We start from the raw sequence: 9998 nt of genomic DNA, 5'->3' as shown, positions 1-9998 counted from the left end.
AAGAAAGAAAGAAAGAAAGAAAGAAAGAAAGAAAGAAAGAAAGAAAGAAAGAAAGAGAGAAAGAGAAAGAAAGAAAGGAAGGAAGGAAGGAAGGAAGGAAGGAAGAAAGGAAGAAAGAAAGAAGCAGTCCCTCAAAAGCTAACACAGAGTGAGTTAAATAAAATAGAGGGCATGGGAATGGTTTGGTTATGTTTTAATAATCTTTAAAAGAAGAAAGAAAAGAGAAGGGGAAAGGACCACACTAGGAAATAAAGGGAGAAGAAGGGTTGTAATTTACTATCTCATATAATCAAAGCACACAGTAAGGTTATACAATATGGAGGAAAAAGAAGGTGGAAGAGGGAGTGTCAGTAATATGAAAACTATAAACCTAATTGTCTATGATAAGAAAAAAAATAGAATTACCTGATGATGCTAGATGCAGAAAAATACAATGCCCATTTCATTAAAAAACAAAATCATAAGAATAAATGGACCAATACTTATTATTTTAAATAGTATCTATTTAAAACCAAAAACCATTATTATGTATAATGAGGATAAACTAGAGGTTTTTCAAATAAGATCAAAGGTAAGGCAGGATTTCTAGTGTCACCACTATTATTTGATATAGTTTTAGAAATTCAAGGTATATCACTAAGGTTTAAAAAAAAAGAAATTGGGGAATAAGAATAGGCAAAGGGGGAAAATATTGCTCTTTGCAGATAATATGATCTGCTTGGAAAATACTGGTGATTCAAATAAAAATAATTAAAGGAATAATTTTGCAGAATAGTCTCATAAAGTAAGTCTCCACAAATCATCAGCATTTTTCAATACCAAAAACAAATGCAAAGAGGGAGAGATAGAAAAATTCTGTTTAAAAAAAAACTACAGAATATGTAAAAAACATTCAAATAAAAAAACTGTCTATATAACAATGAATGCACAAGAATTATATGAAGTACAACATAGATTTTAATAAAATAAAGACAAACCTAAACAATTGGAGAGACTTCAATTATTCCTAATAGGGTTCTGGTAATATAATAAAAATAAAATTACTAGCTGAATTAATGCATTTATTTAGTGTCATGCCAATCAAGCAACCAAATTATTACCTTATAGAACTAGAAAATAACAATAACAAAATTTATTTTGAAGAACAAAAACTGAAGAATCTCAAAGGAAATAACAGAAAAAGGTAGGTTAGAAGGAAGACCACTAACATAAGATCTCAAGTTATAAAATAGAGCAGTAATCATGGAAACTATTTAATACTGGTTAGAATAGAGAAGTCCATTTGTGGAACAGATTAGATTAGACAAACAACATGAAGAAGTAAACAAAGATAGCATCATAGTGCTCAATAAACTTAAAGATCTTAGCTAATATGGCAAGGGCTCACAAGTACCAATGGGTCCATGACTTGCTTTAAAAATGCTACACTATAAAGAAACCAGAAAAGTAAGGAATGAAATAACTAGTGCAGCTAAGGATAAGAAAAGAGTCTATGACATATCAAAGGATAGAAAGGAATATAGAAGTTAAAATGGACAATTTTGACTATAGAAAATTGATAATTCAATAGACAAAATTGATACAGTTAAAATAATATGGAAAGCATAGTAGAAAAAAAATATTTGGAGTGAATTTCTTTAATAAATGTCTGATATCCGGTATATATAAAAAATAGATTCAAATTATAAAAAAGAACCATTCCCAAACAGATAAATGATCAAAGGATATGAACAAGTAGTTCTAAAAGAAAAAAAAATCTAAATTATCAATAGATTTGAACATGCTCAAAATAACTAATACTTAGAAAAATATAATTACAAACTCATTTAAGATTCCTTCTTATGCACATCATAACAACAGTGACAAAAAAAAAGAAAAATGACAATTTGGGGAGGGAATGTATGAAAGAAAGCATACTAATATCCTATTAATGGAGCTATGAGTTGATCCAATCATTCTGGAGAACAATTTTGATCTATTCCCCAAAAGGTTACTAAATTGTACAGATCTTTTGGCTCAGTGATAGCACTACAAGGTCTATTGACCAAAGCAATCCAAGAAAAAGCAATGGGATCTATATGTACTATACATGTATGTGGGTATGTGTGTATAAAATAACTATTCAAACACCCCCAATTTATTAGTATTCCCTAAGTAGATAGACAGAGAGATAGATTGATATAGACATAGGTAGACATAGACATAAATGTAGACATAGATATAGATACATGCTTTTTCTGTAGTAACAAGAACTGGAAACGTAAAGGAAGTACATCATTTGGGGGACAGTTGACCAAATTATGACATGCTAATATAATAAAATATTATTGTACCACAAAAATGATGAAAGGCATAGTTTCAGAAAACCTGGAAAGACTTGCATGAACCTATGCATAGTGAACTAAGCAGAAACCAGGATATAGTTTATATAATAACATCTTAAAGAAAAACAACTAAGAAAGACTTAATAATTCTTATCAATGGAATGAACAGCAATGATGAATGAATGAACGAATTATTCCAGAGGATCAGTTATGAAACATGCTACCTAACAGCAAGGTCATTAGCTCCAGATGCAAAAAGAAAATTACAAACAATGTTTTGCATATAGCCTATATGGATATTTGATTTGATTGACTAGTTCATGAACTTGGGTGGGAAAAATTAGATACTTGTTTCCATTAATGTTTAACTTATATTTAGCAAATCTTTCAATTATGAATGTGAGTAACTATCCACTGCTAGGTGCCTCTGGCACAGGCTGGTAGAGGTGGCTTCCTGGAAGCGCCACTCACAGACAAGGCACCCTGACTCAAAAAGCGATCATCATCTCCCTTAAGATTTAAGAGGAGAATACAGTGACATTGACAACAATAGCAATGATAGATATGCTGATGTTATATTAAAATTGCTTTAGGAATCTCAAAATATCACTTATACTCATCACCACTTCAATGTTACTGTAATTAGACCAGTCATTAGATGATGTTATCATTGTGATAACGTGATATATATTCATTCATTCATTCACTCATTTCTAGGGAGTCAGTGGGGTATGAAGGGTTAACCATTGTGAGAATCAGGAGGGAATCTTATAGAAGAAGGCATTTGACCTGATCTTTGATGGAACTTAGCAACTAGGAATGCTGATAGGCAGAGGTGAGGAAGGAGAGCAGTCCAAGACCTTGAAAGGGCTTGGAGGTGAGAGAGAAAATAAGATCATACATATATTTAGTGCTGGAAGAAATCTTAGAGGTGATGTGGTCTAATTCCTTCATTTGCAGATAGGGTAACTAAAGCCCAGAAAAATTAAGTGACCTGCCCAAGATCATAAAGGAAGTGAGACAGGTTTGTGAACACAGGTCCTCTGACCCCAAAGCCAACATTATTTCCATTAAATTGTGTGGTTTATTTGATGTAACATAAATGGAAGGTCAAGTAGAACAGTTAAGCTATATATCAGGATTGCTGGAATTGATCTTGCTGAGTCATTAAAGCCAGTAACAACACACGCAAACCATAAAATACAGTTTACATGAATTATTTATGTTGTTTATTACTATTATTAGTAATAATAATAATAATAACTTTTATATTGTGCTGTAAGATTTACAAATTTTGCTTTACAAATATTATTTACTTTTTTTCACATAATAACTCAGCAATGTAGGTGCTACTAGTATCCCTGTTTTACAGATGAAGAAACTAAGGCAAAATAACTAATATGGAAATGTTTTACATGATTGCACATGTATAACCCATATCAGATTGCTTACTGTCTCAAGGAGGGAGAAGAGAAAGGAAGGAGGGAAGGATAGAATTTGGAACTCAAAACTTTTTTAAAATGTTGAAATTATTTTAACATGTAACGGGGGAAATAAAAATATTATTAAAAAAAGAAAAAAGAAAAATATCTGGTCCCGTAAACCAGGAGTGTAAACGATTATTTTTAAATGTCCTAATAAAGATAGTAATTTCAAAAAAAACTTAGGCAGATAGAGGTTAAATGACTAGCGTAGGCCAAATTTGAACTCAGGTCCTCCTGACTCCGGGTTCAATAATCTGTCTAGTTGTGGTTGTTATTTTTGATTTTCAACATTGAATAGTGGATACAGGGTTGAACTGGGTTGAAATCTGACTTCTTACTTACTACCTTTTAGCCTTTGACAAGTTACTTAGGATCTCAGAAACCTAGGCAATTCTCTGAGACCCTAAAGTTCTTTCTAATTGATATAATTACTGATCATAAGTAAATACATAAATACATAAACTTATATCTGCATATATGTCACATATATGTACATATATACGCATGCATGCTTACTACTTCCCTCCTTCCCCATGTGCATATATATATGCACACACATAATACATTTGTGTGTATATATATACATACATACACACATACATATGTTTAAATATCAATAAAACAAGTTTCCATTTATTATGTACTTATTATGTTCCAGGCACTATGCTAAGTACTAGGAATACAAATAAAAGCAGAAAGAAACACAATCCTTGTCTTCAAAGAGTTTACATTCTACTGGGAGAATGCAACATATTATACAAGGAAGGCAAAAAGGTAGAAGAATGGGGTGGAAGAGAATGAGCATTTATTAAGAATCTCCTAAGTGCCAAGGACTGAGTTAAGCATATTACAAATATTATCTCATTTGAGTCTTAACAATAATCCTGGGGGTTAGGTGAGTCTATTATCCCATTTTGTAGTTGAACAAATTGAAAAAGACAGCATAAGTGACTTGCCTAGGGTCAAAAAGCTAAAAGTTTCTGAGGTTGGATTTGAACTCAAGTCTTTCTGACTCCAGGCCCAACATTCTATCCATTGTGCCACCTAGCTTCCTCCAAGCAAGATGTAGCTTAGAAAGTTACGAAGACATGGCTAGGCTTCATTTGCTTCAGCTTTGTTACTCATACTTCATCAGAATCTTCAGTATTTTCCACTTCTCTGTCTAGAAGGCTGGAAAGTGGAGCAAAAATCTCTTCCAAAAGCCTCTGTCTAAAAAAGGCTCAGAAGCCGTGTGAATTCTTTATCTCCCATTCCCTATACTCTTCAAATTCCCCTTCCCCATCAAGCTCCTTGAGAGCAGAATCTATCTTTCCTTTACATATTTGTATCACCAATGCTTAGTACAGCTCCTGGCAAGTAGCAAGGGTTTAATAAATATGAATTCTATTGTTTTGTATTACATTTTATTATATTTATTATATTTTATTATATTATATTTATTGTATTGCCTAGGCATTTTCTTTAAATTAAATTTTCTGAAATTCTTCTCTGACCATGGACCATGCTTCCAATTGCATTCCCTTGAATGTTATGAAAGTGTATTGTCAGCTTGAGCATCTAGGCCCTGGCCACCCATCTCACTTCTGGTCATAGTTTTCCTACCATCTCACAATAGTTGCTAAGATGACTATTTGTCTCCAAAAGACCTAATGGTCAATGAGAGTTAGCTGCCAAGTTCCCTCAACAATCCCACCCCAAAAAGTTTGATGAGCCAAGAAAAATTGTATTTACACCCACAAAAAAGACAAAGTTCAATTTAACGCGCATTTATTGAGCTTACTATGTGAAAGGTATTGTGCTAAGCATTAATGATGGAAGTATAAAATTAAATAATCCCTGCTCTCAAGATGTTTTCATATGCATATACCTCATTTATTCTAGGTAGGAGAAGTTTTTAACTTGAATAATCCAGATTATTAGTTCATTTTTAAACTTCATTTTGTATGTAGACACAACCTTATAAGGGTGTAGAATGTGTATATAGAAAGGCAGCAAGATACAATGGATTTGGGTTTGAATCTCAGCTTTGTCAATTACACCTTGGGTGATTTTAGGCAGGTGATTCCGCCTCTCCTATTCTACAGCGATGCAGGAGCTAAATGGTTTCTAAGGTCCCTTTTAGCTTTATATCTATGATCTATGATATAACCACTACCATTTCTGAACAAGGTCTTTATCTCTTACTCAGAGGATCTAGAGAAGCTAATTAGAAAAAAGTGGATCACAGGAGAATTTGTGGGTGGGCATGTGGGAGGGAGATCAAGAAAAGAAACAAGAAGAGGAACAGGCAGACAATTGCTCTGAGTCTAAAAATGTTAGCAATCACTCTAAGCATTACATAAACCAGCAACCAAGGCAAAGCAACCATGGAAGGAGATCAAGAATCTTAACCTTGATTATCTGGCCCATGCCTTAAAATTCAACAATAATAGGCTCTCAACTAAGGACAAATTGAGTCAAAAAGTCTCAAAGGGAAACTAGGAATATATTTGAAGAATCCTGGAAGGTAGCACAATGAAAGATAACCTATGATTCCTTCATATGATTCTATGATCCTATGACACAGCTCAGCTTCATATCTAGTTTAAGCTTTTAGGGTTTTTTTTTAATTTCATTGTTAAATATTAAAGAAAAATGCTAACCACTGTAAAAGTTTGTTGATGGAAGACATGCTTTTATCACCAGTAGCCTCATTTACAAGAGAAAAGCACCAAATTTTTTGCTCTACTCAGCTATTTTTGAAACATAAATGAGGGGAGAAAAGAAAAAAAATGCATATTTTTTTTTTTTTTGCTTTTTGATGAGGCAATGGGGGTTAAGTGACTTGCCCAGGGTCACACAGGTAGTTAAGTGTTAAGTGTCTGAGGACGAATTTGAACTCAGGTCCTCCTGACTCTAAGGCCAGAGCTCTAGCTACTGCGCCACCTAGCTGCCCCCAAAAATACATTTTCACAAATGTTTAGCCCAACTTCTGATACAGTAACTCAAAGGTAAGGGTCACCTATATGTGGAAATATTTGGGGCAGCAATGTTAGTGGTATCAAAGAGATGGGAGCAAAGTGGTTGTCCATTGATTAGGAAATTTTTGAAAAAATTTTGCTATATCTATGTAATGGTATACTATGGCTTTATAAGAAGTAACAGCTATGAATTATTCAGAAGGATTTAGGAAGTCTTGTATGAACTGTTTCAAAGATAAGTAAGCAGAAACAGGAGAAAAATGTGCACAATGATTAAAATAATGGAAAGGAAAACATCCCTGAAAAGTATCAGAATTCTGATCCATACAATGGCTAATTGACTTGAGAAGACTAATAGTGTGAATGAGTGAATTGGTCAATCAATAAATTAAGAAAAAACATTTGTTAATCACTTACTATGTGCAAAGCACTGAGAATATAGATAGAAAAGTAATATATTAACTGCTTTCAAGGAGCTCATATAGCAAAAGACAATGAACATAGGAGAAATCAGTTGCAGGGCAGCTGGAAAAGCCCAATGCTCCTTAGGGTACAGTTTCAAAGCTATTGGTAATACATTTTCTTTAACATCATTTCTATTGATTAAAAAAAAACAATTTTGATGCTCTGTTTTTACAGTACCAAACACTTTGGTGGCAAGACATTTCTTTTGTGAGTCTTCAATAACTGCTGCTGCTAAGCGATTAGCCACTGCAGCGTCTGCAAAAGGTTGGCAGGGTGCTCCTTCACAGATTGTTTCCCTGTGTAATGGATATTGGGGCTGAGCTGGAAACAGGGCTGTTGGTCTGGGGCAGTACGCTTTTCATAATATTCACTGGTCCAGTATCCTAGATCATTTCCAACAGGATCTGAGGGGAAAGGGCATTTGTTGTTTGATTCACCCGGCAAATGCTACCTCTTATCTTTTCCACAAGATGCCTTCTTGTTTCAGATAGGCTAGAAGAAAAGTGATAAGCTATAGGCACTGAACAGTACATACATTTTCAGTCAAGGACATTGTGGTGGTGTTGTTTTTTCCTTAAGTGCATTTCTTTGCTTTAAAAGAAAAAAGAGGGTAGATAGAAAAGAATTTGGCATTGGGAAGTGACTGTAATGCAAAAATAAAAAGAAGAATAAAAATTTAATTTAAAAAAAAAGTTTGAAGTCCCTATTTCAGTGGTTCCCCTATTTCTCCAATCTCATAGAAAAAAAAAGAGTAAAGGGGACTTGGGTTCTAGAACCCCTTAGACTCCTCATCTAACACTCATCCTTCCATGTGTTATATTTGGTACTCCACACATTTCTATTAATCATTTTCTCTGTGATGGCCTTTACCATTTAGGGAAAATAGATTTTGTGGGGTTCTGTTTTATTAAGAAAACAATGTCTAAACATATGTGAAGGTTTTCATATACAGGGTAGACATTTTAAAAAGAGAGAGATAGGGGCAGCCAGATGGCGCAGCAGATAGAGCACCGGCCCTGAAGTCAGGAGGACCTGAGTTCAAATTCGGCCTTCAGATCAAACACTTGACACTTACTAGCTGTGTGACACTGGGCAAGTCACTTAACCCCAGTAGCCAAAAAAAAAAAAGGAGAGAGAGAGAGAGATAAAGGAATTCCTAGTCAAAAAAGAATAAACCTTTATTCCCATTCTCCCACTAGTATATCACTGGATTCTTCAGATTATGACCTTGTCCCTGCAAAATACTTCTAGGAATGTTGCCTTTACATATCCTTCTCATCCTCAAGCCTACCTCCTCTTCTATCACACATAACTCACATCCTATTGTGCTCTGCCATCCAGATGAAATTTTCTGATTGTACATTGGCTGCTAACTAGATAGAAACTTCAGGTATTCCTCTTATACATCAGTTCTGTTAGCAATTCCCAGTAGTCACACTAGCCCAACCTGATACTCACCATTGCCCATTCTAGTATTGGTTCTCAGGAAAGACCAATTTTGAATTTTTACAGTTTGTATTTCAGCTACCCAGGAATGTATCTCCCATTTTATAGCATTGTTACTATGGAAATAATTGCACCCCCTGGAATGATGTTTCACCTAAGGTCCTTTTCTCATGGAACCAATTAGGTAGGGTATATTTGTACAATGCACCTTGCCCAAAATGCAGTTGTCTTTTCAAATACTATATTCTATTTCAGGATGATCTGTTTCTACTTTTTAATCCTGTGTTGCTTGTTACTTTCCAAAGTTTGTTTTCCCATTAAATGATTTTTTTCCTTTTTTAAATTTACCCCAAAAGGCATTAACTCACTTTGTCCAAGTCATACTTTTATTCTCCTTCTTTCTTTTTGCTAAGATTTTAAAATATCATTTTTTCATAATTCCCTTATGCATGTAAAATGAAGGGCCTATCTTAGTGAGGCCCAACCGTACCTAGCTTTCAAATGACTGTGACGGTAAGGCTGGTGATAATAGTGCTATCAGGTCTCTTACTGTTGACACTGGAAATAGTGGCAGTCATATTCAGAAAAAGCTTATTATTCCTTTAAATGATAAAGAAAGGAGGACTAAAATCAAATTTCAGACTGTGCTCCAATTTCAGATGGAAAGCTTAGTTAAAATATATAGTGACAAACCCAATGTGCTCAGTTGACCTTTGATAATCAACCTCAGCAATTTCAGCCTTGAGTTGTATTTGAACATGTTCGTTAGCAAGGACTGCCAATTAGGCATTTCTGACAGCAGTGGGTGTTGCAAGGATCTTTGTTGAATTTCTGTCAGGTCTTATGCTTATGAAAATAAATTTTAAACAGCAAGGAAGCAGGAGCTTGAAAAACACTCTAAAGAAATAAAAATTATTCTAGAATAATAGCAGAGTTCTTAAGGAAAAAGTACTTTTTTCTAATTAAATGAACGACTTTCTGATTGCAAATATGTCCAAAGAATAGATACTAGAACAAGAAATAAAAGGTAAACTTCAGATTTCATGCAATGCCCTCTCACCCAAGAAAAAAAAATCCTGAGGTTGGTGCTAAAAACTCATATTCAAAAGAAATATGTTTAATGATTGTGTGTGTTATAAAGCTGTTGTCATTTTTTTATATTTATAAAAATTCCATAGTTGAAGTGTCGGCATTATTCTGGCATACGCTGTTGGGTGAGTCCTCCAATACCCAACCTATGACTTTCCTAGTTCACCCATTATTTTGCCTGGGCCCATTAAATAGTGATGTTATTTTTAGCATAACTTTTCAACTATTTT

This window comes from Vombatus ursinus, unplaced genomic scaffold (genome assembly GCF_900497805.2).
Source record: "Vombatus ursinus unplaced genomic scaffold, bare-nosed wombat genome assembly UNPS02009062.1, whole genome shotgun sequence".
NCBI lineage: Eukaryota > Metazoa > Chordata > Mammalia > Diprotodontia > Vombatidae > Vombatus > Vombatus ursinus.
This window is presented reverse-complemented; position numbering follows the sequence as displayed.